At 38.3% G+C, this 14,038-nt stretch overlaps 1 protein-coding gene across 1 annotated transcript in view; it reads left to right on the forward strand.

The window, feature by feature from the left end:
* The first annotated feature begins 5,249 nt into the window (after positions 1 to 5,249).
* Positions 5,250 to 14,038, forward strand: part of Nep3 (M13 family metallopeptidase neprilysin 3) — a 353,718-nt gene continuing 344,929 nt past the window's right edge. Inside the window, exon 1 of the mRNA XM_090387832.1 lies at positions 5,250 to 5,349. The gene's annotated coding sequence lies outside the window, so the exon portion shown is untranslated. The remainder of the gene's footprint in view (positions 5,350 to 14,038) is intronic.

The following is a 14,038-nucleotide window of genomic DNA, read 5'->3' on the forward strand; positions in this document are numbered from 1 at the left end:
GTTATCTGTGAAAAGATCTAAACCCCCTAAACACTTCCTCGTTCATTTGACAAATATACGTGGTCTCAGTTACAACTCAATAATGCCCATTTGCACTTACAGTATTCCAAATCCCATGTACGTTTTCTGACAGAATCCTAATTATTGGTTGATTCAAGCACTGCTCATCTCAGTTGTCCGAATTATTCATTGTATGATTCGTTTCGTTGGAAAGGTGATACTTGTGCATTTGTCCACTTTGATATTCCCTGCCTGAGAATTAGTAATTTGGAATCTCCGCTTTTCGATCTTCTCTGGCTTAAAATCTGTCTTCCACATTCTATCAAGTTCATCTGTTGCCTCTATCGTTCTCCAAACTTCACTAATCACTTGGAACTCTCTGTAGCTTGACTTTCCCCAATTCAACTTTCCTAAAAGTGAGGTAAATTTCTTTGGTGATTTTAACGTTCACAACTCCAGCTGGCTTTGTTTTCTAGTCACGCGGACCAAGCTGGTCTAGAAGCTGGGGCATTTTCAATTACTAATGACCTCGCACAGATTATTAATTTACCTACCACAATATCAGACAGTCCTAACCACACAGTTCAACACGCTTGATCTTTTTCTCACAAACAACCCATCTAAGTGATGGTCTCTTTTCCAATGGAGCCTTTCTCTCGCGGCCATTCTAAACTCCGCGTTGTTTGACATTACAAGAATGCGTAATGGAATGATCTACAATATTTCTTTTCTCCTTTTTCCTGGTCGGATTGCTGTTTCAAATCTTATGATGTCAACGTTTGATCAGATCGTGTCAGTGAAATTATTCTAGTAGGGATGAAATCCATTATTCCACACTCCACATTAAAATCTCATCTTGTACCTGAAGCTTTTTTCCCAATAAATGTGCTAAGGCAGTCCAAGATAAGAAAATTGCATATCCAATCTGTTTGTTTCCAATTCTCTAGGTTCATTTTCTGCCCATACCACATCTAGTAAAAATTGTAAAGCAGTTACTAATCACACCAAACTAGAATTTGAACAGGCTAAGAGTAGAGAACTTGCTTCTAGTCCAAATGATAATCGAGCATTCTGGTCACTTGCTAAAACTATTGACCGCAACTTTTGCCCATCTCTATTCCCACGTCTGTCAAACCAGATGGTTCTATTGCCACTTCTATTGCCAGATAAAGTTGACTTGCTAGCTGCTTTCCTTCTAACCGATGTATTGATGATCTTGGTAGACCACTACCTACCATTCCCAGTACATTCCATTCAATGCCTCCTGGGGTCTTCCGTCAAAAGGAAACCAGAAGAATTTTGAACAATTTGATGCTAAGAAAACTCCAGGTCCTAATGGTATTTCTCCAATTGTTCTCAAAACCTGTGCTCCTTAGCTTATTCATGTTCTGTGTCGCCTTTTTTCACTTTCTTATTCCAAAGGTGTTTTCCCTTCTGCTTGGAAATTTGCTTATACCAACCAGTTCCTAAAAAGTGACAAATTCCTCTCATCCAATTATTGTCTCATTGCACTTATTTCAACTCTTTTTAAAGTGATGGAGAAATAAATCAACTGCCAACTGGTAAGCTATCTAAAAACCTTCCATCTGATCAACGTATGGATTCCGTCAATCTCGATAACCTGGTGATATTCTGGCTTATGTTATCCATCTATGGACAAATTCAATCGAAAAGTTTGGTGAAACTCGAGCAGTTGTTCTTGAAATTTCAAAGACTTGATTGTCTTTAGCATAAAGGTCTTCTAAATAATATTCCATTTTATTCTTTCGCAATTGTTTTTTGTAGTTCGGTATAATTTTTCTCTCTGACCGCTCACTGCATATAAAGGTAGACGTATGTCTGTCTTCAACTTCACCACCAATGCAGGTGTTTTCCAAGGTTCATGTCTTTTTCCCACTCTTTTCCTCTTCTGTATTAATGACCTTCTTCCATTGACCAGAAATCCTATCCATAGCTTTGATGATGACAGCACATAGAATTCCACCTTACAGTTTGAGAAACCTTACCCTGCCCAAACAGCTTCAACTTTCCAAATATCCACTACAAATTCCTTAAATCCCGATCTAAGGTAATTCTCCAGTAGTGCAAAGATAACTTAGTTGATTTTAATCCTTCTAAAACTCAGTCCTTTCTTAAATCTTGCAAAAAGGATTCTTCTGCTTCTACTCTTATCTTCGATAGCACTCAGCTTTCTAGACAAGGTCACATATCTCTGTTGGGGATTACCCTGACTTCTAATCTCTCTTGGCATAAGCCATCACAAATATTGCTTTCTCTGCATCTAAAAGACTGAGGTTTCTCGTTCGCTCTAGGCTGTTCACTCTGTACAAATCGCAAATCCGCCCTACCATGGAATATCCCAAGCCCATACTCACCAGGGGATCACATCTGGTGAGTATGGGCTTGGCACACCCAGGGTCCTGAGCTGTATATCATCATTCTTCTCTTTCTTGGTGATTCCCTTCTTCTCTATCTCTCTCTCTCTGGGTAATTCGGATTTTTTTTTTTTTTTTTTTTTTGGCTTGTGCAGCATATGCCTCAGGCTTCCTTGCACCATATGGCTAATAATAATAATATTGTTCCCACATCTGGGACGGTGCCTCTAAAACCTCTCTCAGTCTTCTAGATTCAATTCAAAAGAGGGTAGTTAGGTTAGCTAATGATTCATCTCTCACAAAGTCTCTCCACTTTCTGTCTCATAGACGTACTGTTTCTGCTGCATGCCTCTTCTACAGATACTTCCATGGGCACTGTTCTTTTGAATTGGCTTCTATAATTCCCGCTCTCTCTTCCAAACCAGTCAACATCCTTTTACTGTTCAACTTGAAACTCGCGGAACCAACTTTTCTTTTTCCTGATTTATTCCTTTTCACCTCCCGTTTTCTGTAACAACCATCCCCTATACGTATACTAAACTTGGTATGGTTATTAATGACAGTAATAAAGGTAAGTTACTGCAATAAGATGTAGAGAAATTGGGGAGATAAACTTAGAAATTGCAGTTGAAATTCAACATTAACCAACGAAAGGTACTGATACAGTTCTCTGAGCAGTGCAGAATGACAGCCAGGACAGTTCATGTGGTTTTGCCAATGATAAAGAGGAACTTTGCTAACATTTATAAGGAGGTTAGTACAAGACCATTGTACAAGGCAATGGTCAGGCCACATCTTGAGTACCATAAACAAATCTGGAAGCCTCATTTTAGGATGAATGTACATGTGAAGAGAAGGGAAACGAAATTGCTAACAAGAACAAAAGGGTGGTCTTACCAAGGATGACTTCAGTTCTGCAAATTTCAGCGTTTGGAGAGTAGGCATCTGCGAGGTAATCTGATTAAGGTGTTTAAGGCTTTGAATAGATTGAGCGAGCTCACTAGTGATGGAATCTTTTTGTTCAGACTACACACATGAGAGGGCTTAAATTCAAATTAAGGAAGGATGGTCGCAAGATAGATGTGCAGTAAATGGTTGTTTGTTGGAAAAAAAACTTCCATCTGTTGTGTGGAAGTGGGTAGTTTGAATACATTCGAAGTAGAACTGCACAAACCATTGTCTGGCTGATGCTTTGTAAGCTCTCTTTCTTGCATAATTTGTTACTACCAATACTAATATTAAAATGTTTCTAAAAAGAGCCAAATATAAAATTTCATGAAAATCCTTCAAATGGTAGGCGGGGTATTAGATGAGGATGGACGGACAATGATAATTGCCAGATATTTCTAATGGTCCAAATTTAATGAAATGTGGGATTTATCGATAAGTCTTTCTAGAAGAGCCATATGTAAAATTTCATGAAAATCCCTCATCCAAATGAGGGATATTAAACACGCGCGGGCACACATTCACTTTCAGATTTATTGATGTTTAGAGGACATAATAAAGGTGATCAAATCAGTGTTAATATGCATTATTAAATAACTTGGCAATTTTGACAGCCTTACGAAAACAAGTCCCAAAAAATGTAAATTTTAGTCAAAAACACTAAAATTTGCAGAGACGATTACATGTCCACGCGTAACTCAATATATGTGGTACTATTATAATATATGCTTCCTTTTCCTTTTCTCAGAAGGAATCAATGGTGACCGCGTGTATATTAAAAGTCAACCCATTCGCAGATAAGAAAACAATGTATGTGTGGACATTTCCTCCACTTTCTATTTGATCTACTCAATGTTCCTGCGACCTTGAATTAAAAACCCAATAGACCACTGCAGAAAGCGGAGTAATAACGTCACGTCACGTGGAACTTGCTACAGCGACATCTGATTTTGACCTTGACGTCTTCGTTATCAGGTAGCCCCTCGTTGCTATAGAAACGTGTTGGCTTGTTGTTGAAGTTAGGCGGGGATCACGAGTATAAATAGAGTAACAGCCCCAAAACACGAGACAAAAAAAGAAAAAAGAATAATAATAAAAAAAACATAAAACGTGTATTTATTAAAGGATACTTGCAGCGAATTTTTTTTTGAAAACCGTAAGATGCACACGTGTATAAATATGCAAAGTAAATAAACAGCTTGACTGAACAAATTTTTACAAGTGTTAACTTCAATCCTTTAAATATACTGTATAATATATAAACTGACATCATATTTCTTATTTGCGCAATTAAGACAAACATGAACTTGTACATAAAACTTCCTCTACGGCGCCTATTATCAAAGAATAAATTTTAATTAACGAGGGATGTAATATTTTAGCTTTTATAGGTTTTTTTGGCTGTTAAATTTTTGCTAACTCATCACGTGCGCATGCTATATCACGTGACCTGTCTTTTGGCGAAATACCGATAGAAAGCTAGTGAGTGGGGAGAGGAAAAGGAAGATATTTAATTTGCTAATATATTTTCAGCTTCAAAGCTTTATTCCGATAATTAAACTTTTGCTTAATACTCAATTTTTTTTATTTACAGTTTTTCACGCCTGTGTCACGCAATGTACCGCGAATATAATGAAAAAATTAATTTATTTTCGTATATATATTATGCGCGTGACATTCTTCGAGACTGATGGCATTTTTTTTGTATCAAAGACTCGGAAATCATTAATCCCCTTAAGCAATATGCGATCAGTTTCCGACATCGATAAAAGATCAAAGTGATGTCAGTACCGGATATTCTGATGGCTTTTCCTGTGGCAACAATTCATCTCTCACATCTACTCTTCTTTCTATATCTTCTCTACTTAGGAAAGGATGGTTCCGCACTCCTACGCCCCTGTCGGCGAAAGGGGGAAGTAACTACAAAAACATGGCGTCATGACGTCTCCCTGAAGCACGGAACGCTGTCGTTCTGACTACGTAGTGATAGTGTCATACTGTTATCCACATTCCGTACTCCCTTGAGGTAAGTCCCCTAGGATTTCCGCGCTTGTATCGCGCGGCTAGTGATAAGATGCACAACACAAACAGACACACATACACAGGTAGCGCATCCTCGAAGTCTAAGCGTACGCCCCGGACAGCGTCCCACAGTTGCCGTTAGCACAGTCTCTGCAAGCGGAGCGTGTTGTGCGCGCAGATCATCAATGACGTTGAATTCCTGCAGTAATGTAACAAACACCGGCTGCAGGGGCACCCCGGTCTTATCGCAAGTGAGGGGTTGTGTGCAGCGTGGTGTATGTGCATGTGTAGGAGTGTTGTTCACCCGTGCCTGTCTGGAATAGTGTCGTGGATGTTGTGGAGGTCGGCTCGTGATTGACGAAGTGTCAGAGCGCCCGTGTAGTTTAAAGTAAGTCTCCCCTGGTATGACTGCGTTGCTGTAGAACACGCTGCTAATACAGGGTTGAAAACTCCGTGGACCAACAGCTTTATTTGCGTCTCTACAGGGTAAGTGAATACGAATTTGGTGTTCAGTCTTTGTCAAAGTCGATTCGATATATCGATTGTTGAGGATTCCGATAATAATTTGTATCCTAACTTTTTTTTTTTTTTTTTAATATAATATGAGCGTTTCTTGTAGATTTAACAGTGACAAAGAGAAGACTTAATTAAATCGTAAAGGATGTTTCGCAGAATTTTTGTCCACTCGGAATGACCTTCAAAAAAAAAGAACAAATCACAGGTTCTGATTAAAAACAAGGCTCAATCGTAAGTCTCAATCAAAGGAAAATAGACGAACAATATGGGGAAAACTACGCTCTTTCGATCTTTCTATTCGCTGGACTAAACGGACAGGTGATACTCTCTGAAGGTTTTGTTCCGCCATCTTTAATTTGAAACCACTGACCACAAGTAAGACGACTGGGTCAGCGGCAGTTGTTGCCTGTAATGCGTCCACAGGTTGCGAAACGTGAACAGCTTATTTGTGAGGTATGCAGGTTCGAACGAATTCTATGCGTACTTCCTCGTCTCTTATTGAAAGAAGAAAAACTTCTCGTCATTAAAAAGTTGTTCGTTGCTATCGGTTTGCATACGATTCGTAAATTGAAGAGAAGGATGGAATAAGAGCATAATAATGAAAAAAAAGTGGTGTAATTCAACTTAACAAGGCTCATGAAGCTATATAGTGGAACAGAAACTAAACACATATAAATTAAAATTACAATCTTTAATTAATATATGTCCACACTCACGTAATACACGAAATATGGATAATGTTGCACTGTTATAGAAATTATATGTAATGAAATATACTGAAAAAACCTCGTTGGTTCGTGGTTTTAACATGGATATGCTGAAGGTTGGGAAGACATTTTGGATGAATATTTGCAAAGAGGTGTTTATGGTCTTTTTCACAACCTGATTTTTTGATTAACCCCATTGTATCTTTAGGATAGAGTCTAAGAGTTTAAGAAAGGGTCGATACATTAACCGAGCATGGTAGGGAACGATGATCCATAATAGCAGAAGAGAATAACGTGACTCTTTGGATGTTGAAGATGCAATAGATACGCAGTGCTGCAAAAAAGGAATGGGACTGATTTAAATACATATGTGTACGAACAACACCTTATGGGAATAAGATTTTTCCGAGCAGAATCTTATGCGTTTTAAAGAGGGCAGAGAAGATGTAAAGTGTTTTCGTGTCAAATGGCACCAGGAGTTTCCACCATCTCCGAGTAGTATACATTGTCTTGTGAAATAGAACACTGTTGAGGCCACAGATTTAAATGTGTGTGTGTGGATATTGTCTATGTGTAGTGTTGTGTATCGTTGTTCATCTGGCCATTTAGCCTTTGGACCCTTGTTGAGGCCCACACTTAGTCTCGTGGAGGCAGACCAAGTAGCTTGATATTTTACTCTGTCAGGCCCTGCCACTTAGGAAACTAGGGGAAAAGACAGGACCACGGAAGGGAGCATGGTTTGAGAGGCAAGATGACCAGCAGCAAGCTGCGGTTGGTCTTCAGTCGTGTTGCAGTTTAGACGACCAAAAACGATTTGAAGCCCTTAATTGGTGGACAAAGTGCGCAATTTACTAGCAAATGACCGCCGATTAATACTGAGAATGCCAGAAAGTGAATTAAATATGAATACGAAATCATTAAGTTCTACAATTATCGCAGACTTTGGAAAACGGAAGATTTGAACAAAGTTTGCTTCGTACTGTTTGCATGATGAGAAAAACACATAGACGTTTTTGGCTCACAAGCAGATTTCAGTGCATAACCACCCTCCTTACTCTGCTGATTTGGCTCCAGCTACTTTTTTCTCTTTCTCAAGTTGAAATTGAGATTTAAATTAAAGGAAGCCGATTATGACGTTCTGAAGAATGTGACAACAGAAATAAATACTTAATCAGCAGACGAGTTTTCCAAAGCTTGTATGAACACTGTGACAATGTGTATTTGGTTCTGTGGAGACTTTTTTTGGGGTGGAGGGGAGAGTAATAAAATATTTTCCTTATGCATATTTCGTCTTATTTGAATTTAGTCTTATTACTTTTTTCCACACTGTGTTTGATAAGTTTATTCGAAGAAAGATTACAGATTAAAGAATCTCTAAATGGCGAAATATAATCTCGTATAGAAGCTAAGTGGAAGAATTCATGTTTGCGATTAAGTTTGACTAGCATTAAAGTAAGGTTATTCCTGTTTGAAATGGCCGGGATCTGCATTTAAGGAATTTAGTGAATATTGGGAGTAGTCGTGGTTGTTTGTAGTAAGATCTGCTAAACTGGAAAATGTAATCAACATAACTTATCCAGCATCATCAAGAAAGTTGTACCACACACAGTGAACAACCAAAGAGGAAACGGGACAACTGACTGCAAAAAACAAAGACAGATAATAAGACAGGAGATTAAAAAAAAAGTTCTTTTAATTGTTAAAAGAAACTGCTTACGTTTCGTCGAAATATTCCGTGGAATTTGTCCATTCTCGGGTAAGGTAACGTAAACAGGCTGGTCAATAACGGCAAAATTCATGTTAGTAGTCTTTAATTAGGCGGAAAGTTCCAATGTAATGAAAAAGGTTTGCTGTTATTGGATTTTTCAGTCATTTTAGAAAAGCTTAAAGTAAAGACAGAGGAAGTTAATTGGATAGCAGACATCTGTCCTCCTGTTGTTTAGATATCGGCTGGATTTCAATGTATTTCTAGGCTATTGGAAAATGCAATTTAGTCTGTGTTGTTTGCACTAAGGATGACAAAAAGTCATGGAAAAGAGAACCGTACACCTCAACTCATGACCCGTAAGCTTAGTCTCCCTTGAAAATATTCTCAATTACTTTAGAAAGGTTTTATGTTACTAGAATAAAGTGCCCAAGGAAAGAAAAAAAAGGGGTTCTGAAGATATTTAAAAAACACAGCCTGAGAAATGTTAGCAGGATCAAACGATAGCTTGTTCAAGGTTCTTCAGAAAAACAAAAGAAGGCATCGAGTAAATGTTTGCTTTAATAGTAGCAGACATAGGATCCTTGTAAGTAGCACACCCCCTTTGAGACATGGGATCAAGGGATATTGAGTTTGTGGGGTACCTCTTAAGTTTCATATAATAAAAAAATCAGCAACCTGTACTCATATAATTTTCGCTAACTAAACTTATCTGAACAGACCCTCGTGGGTAGTACATTTGGTAGATTCGCCGTCCTCCCCACACCGGGTGGAAAAGATCTGAGTTTGAGTCCCGTCGATGACGTCAGGGATTTTTATTGGCCTTTTTCACAACGTGGCTGAGTTAATCGGTTTCAGGCGAGGATAGCATGGTTTTTTATCCCGGAAACTCGGGCTTTTCGTCCAGCAAACAGAAAATCGACCACGGAACCCACGCAGTTTACAGACAGTATATATGGAGCAATACGTCCTTAGTCGCCGATGCTCCTAAAACCTTACTACTACTTCTATTTATCTGAACGCAAGTGAAGGGTTTCATTACGAAACACTTCACCTGTAGTCAGATAAGAATTCGAGATGAAAAGTGTACGGCCATATCAGGAAAGGTAGTCACTGTTATCGCAAGACATGAATTTCGACTATTACCAAAATTCATTAAGTAAAAATATGCGAGTATTTATAACAATAATTGGATAATTAAATTATTTAGATCTATTTAAGAAATTTATAAGGGCTGTTTTTAACACGTGAAACTATTACTTTGAATTTGTTTAAAGTAATTTCTTCAGCATACCTCGCGGTTTTCTCGTTGAAAGATTTACTATAACAAATTTGTCGATCTTTAAACCAATCTGAAAAATACCCTGGGTAAAAGAATACAATTCATTCGCAGTTGCAAAAACTAAATGATTATGGAGGGACAGCTCTTAAATTTCAAGGGGCTGAGGGAATAAATTCGTAGACCCAGGCTTTCCCAATTAAACGAGAGATCGCTGTGTGTGTGTGTGTGTGTGTGTGTGTGTGTGTGTGTGTGTGTGTGTGTGTGTGTGTGTGTGTGTGTGTGTGTGTGTGTGCAGGAACCTCTCTTTGCTGTCTGTTGCACACCTTGTTGGGGAGTCCAATAAGGCCCTTCTATTTGACCTTTCTTTTTTTCTCTCTGTTCGAATGACTCTGTCTTAGTGTTTCAGAATTCTGGATCTCCTTACGTATTCAGATGACGTTAAAACCTTTAAATGCATGCATTCAATAGGTAATCAACCGATTCTGAACTTTGTATTCAGAAAAGTGTCCAATTGGCTATCAACCAATGCTTTGGCTCTGGCGCTTAACAAATGTTCAATTATATTTTCATTTAATATAAGTAAAATTTAATTAAAAATTTCATTTAACTATGCACATAACGATTAAGAATATTTACTTGTGGAACCTTCAGTCGAATATTAACAAAATTAATGAAACTTCCAATAAAGTGGTTATAATCATCGTTCCGAGTGGAACGATGATTATAACCACTTTATTGGAAGTGGTTATAATCATCGAGTGGAACGAGTGGAACGATGATTATATCACGCCGAGTGTAAAAGGCCTGGGCTCGAACCCGGTCAATAAAACAAGGAATTCTTAAGGGCTTTTTTCACAATGAACCTGAATTAGTCTGCCTCGGGTGAGGATTGCATAAGGATTTCTTCGGACACTCGAGTTTTTCATTGCTCAAACCGACCGAAGAATACACAGTTACAATGTACTGACGCTCATAGTTTTGGTTGACACTAAGACTATGGGCGCCTTCGTAGCCAGGTGGGAAGGAGCAACAGTGCGTAGCACACGCTTCTTGATTAGACCGGGGTTCGAGCCTGTTACCACCAAATACGGAGGATGTGGAAAGGTCAGGGAATGACCACCGCATATCCCGGAGCAATATGGCCTTAGTTGCTAATGCTCCTAAAAACCAAACAACTAAGACTATGAGTGTCAACTAAGATTGATATTCTCGATGTATTTTTTTATTATTTAACAAGGACTTTCACTGGTTTCGGATAATTTGTTTTCACTTTTTGATTCAGGAAGTATTAAAATATGTTTAAATATTTTATTATAATGATTTTAATCATTTTATATTGATATTAAATATATATACTTTATAAATAATATGATTTATAACTAAGTAGTGGTTTTTATTCAAAATCATTAGTTAGCTAAACGGCCAATATACATTATGGAAAATAATAGTGTGATTCTAAGGCAATAAAACCAATATACATAACTTAAAAATGATCCAATAACTTTTTAAGTGGTTTTAATGTATAGTTTATATATGACACTTATGAAGATATATATATTTTTTAATCCTCAAGCAGAATAATTTCGGCCAGCAGTGTTGGCCTCAATGGACCAGCACTCATTAGTCTCTACATCATCCCTCTACCCTCGTGGATAGCACATTTGGTATATTCACGGTCCTCCCCACAACGGGTGGAAAAGCCCTGAGTTGGAATCTTGTCAATAACACGATTTTTATGGTCTTTTTCACAACGTGACCGATTTAGTTGGTCTCGGGCAAGGGTGTCATGGTTTTTTTTTTTCCGGAAAGGCGGTAATTCTTCCAGCAAATCGACCACAGAACACACGCAATTTACAGACACATTTTATACGGCCCAATGGGGCCTAAGTTGCTGATGCCCCTAACACCCGGCAACAACCAACCAACTTCTGCTGGACCCAAATTTTATTCTGAGCGATAATATTATCAGATATGATAATCTAATAATATGATATCATTGTCATATTATTGTTGTGAAACTGCGAAGTCACACAGAGCTTTAGAATTTATTATCCTATTGAGAAACATAAGGTTCCGATCAATAAAATTGAACCATTATTGGAAGAAACGTTTAATCACAGATGGCACAATATTTCTCCATTTGGAAGAGCGCTCCACAAAGCCCATCAGTCCACCTCCATCCCACAAAAAGTTGGCATAAACCAAATCATTCACATTAGGAACGGTAGACCCTTTTCAAACCTTTTTTTGAGTTAGCTGTACATTGGAATTCTTCAGCTGATGTAATAGCAAAAGTTAAAGTTTTTCGCTAATCCTTTTCCCTTCTTCAGAGGCCAAATCCTCCGAAAATGATCCTATTGCACCCGTAGTACCCGTATTATGCTATTTCTGTGGGGTTTTAGGTTCATCAGTGACTTTGACCATACTGCGCCGTATACTCTGTATATTATATCTGTAATTATAGAATGTCTGTAACTTGCATGTGTTCTGTGGTCGATGTGACTGTTTGCTGAACGAAAAACCCGAATTTCCCGGAGGGGGAAAACCACGATACCCCCCCCCCCGCCTGAAGTCTGATAACTTAGCCACACTGTGAAAAAAAAAAAAAAAAGCCATAAAATTTCCTCACGTTAGGGATAGGATTCCAACGCCGGTCTTTTTCACCCGGTGTGGAAAGGACGGCGTTTATCCCAACTGTGCTATCCATGAGGGCTCTGTTGCTGTGCATTTTTTTTTTTTTTTTTTTTTGATTTGGTAGTTGTTGGCGCATCGGCTTCTGTGGCCATATTGCACCTCCCAAGGGTTTTTGCAGTACTTTGATCCAAGCCCGAGGCGAGAATCGAACCCGCGACCTTTGGGTTGCCGGGCAGGTACTTTACCCACTCGGCTAGCCCGGTCGGCTTGCTGTGCATTAACTTCCGCGATGAAAGGTTTGTGGGTTGTAGCTCTGCTGTTAAAATCCTTGGAGAACACACGCAATTTACAGACAAAAAAAACCAGATTTATGTATTAAATTACGCGTAACCCTAATATAATAATTTAAAAATTAAAATTTGTTAAAATCCTTGCCGATAAAATATTGTAGCAATAGGAGTCTAAGGCAACTGCGGAAATTTTACTGAACGTCTTAGGTGATTTTCTGGCGACGTTATTCTTTATTTTTAAGGACACCACGACAGTTTGGAGATATCTGTTGTTGTCAAAACATAGTCTCCTTGGTCGATTTTCAATTTTGTCACGGTTAGCCACCTCCTTCTTGAGCTCCAGATTACCTTCGTAATGTTGAACTCAAAAATTCGTCGCGTGCTAATCAGGGCACAGCTATAGAAGCAAAGAAAACGGGCCAGTTTCAGTCGCTAATCGCTTCATACTTATACACTTTTATTCCAAATAACTGACAAGGTTTTTGATTCTAACAGAAAGAATGTGCTTTTTAACGAGGCATGTACTATATTTTGAACTTCTCTATCATCCCTGAACTTGCGCTACCGAAGAGTATCTTGGATATCAGATATGAATGTATGATGATTGGAACATGGTCTCCAATGTTAACTCCAGGATGTTCAATTTGGCTGCATGGGTGGAAAGCATTATCTTGATGCAGTACAGTACTCGAATGGATTTCAGAATAATATTACGTTTATCACACAATTCGTATAATACCATCGTGGGTAGTACAGTTGGTAGGATCGCCGTTCTCCCAATACCGGGTGAAAAAGACTTGAGTTCAAAACTAGTCGATGACATGAGGAATTTTTATACGTATTTTCACAACGTGGCCAAGTTAGTCGGTCTCAGGCTTAGGTAGCATGGTTTTTCTTCCTGAAACTTGGATTTTTTTGTCACATTTTACAGATAATATACACAGAGCAACATGGCCTTAGCCGCCGTTGCTCCTAAACCCCAACAACAAAAACAATTCATTCAAATTGTTGTGTTGGTCTTCTTTCTGAATAAGTTCATAAGCATATTGAATTACCAGATGCTACTGCTGAATATGTTAAGGTGTTAATATATTATGTCTGTAAATTTCCTGTATTCTGTGGTCCATTTGACGGAATTTTAACTCAGTCATTTAACTCAATCACCGTAATTCCTGTGTGGGGATTACGATGATTATATCCACTGTGCTACCGCAAGGACTGCAATATATTAGCTGATACAAACTGTGTGAGATGCTGCCTGCATAGAACTTGAACTTGTTGGTGTTTTTTGGATATTTGTTGTATATGGTGATTTCACCATACGCACGAATAAACTGCGCATGCGCAGTTTATTCGTTTATGCATTTAATGACTTTTCGAGAACGAGAAGTCATTAAATGCATAATTTAGGTCCACGTGTACTAAAAGCAATCGTGGTACAAAAGCGGATATGTATTTACAGTAAAACCTCGCTAATTTGGATTGCCTTTTTTAAATATGTATTTGATTTATGCATTTAATGATACAATTCGAAACCATTTTGTAAGAGAAAACATTGA

Source organism: Mastigoproctus giganteus, chromosome 13 (assembly GCF_048544385.1).
Source record: "Mastigoproctus giganteus isolate SK-2022 chromosome 13, ASM4854438v1, whole genome shotgun sequence".
Classification (NCBI taxonomy): Eukaryota; Metazoa; Arthropoda; class Arachnida; order Uropygi; family Thelyphonidae; genus Mastigoproctus; species Mastigoproctus giganteus.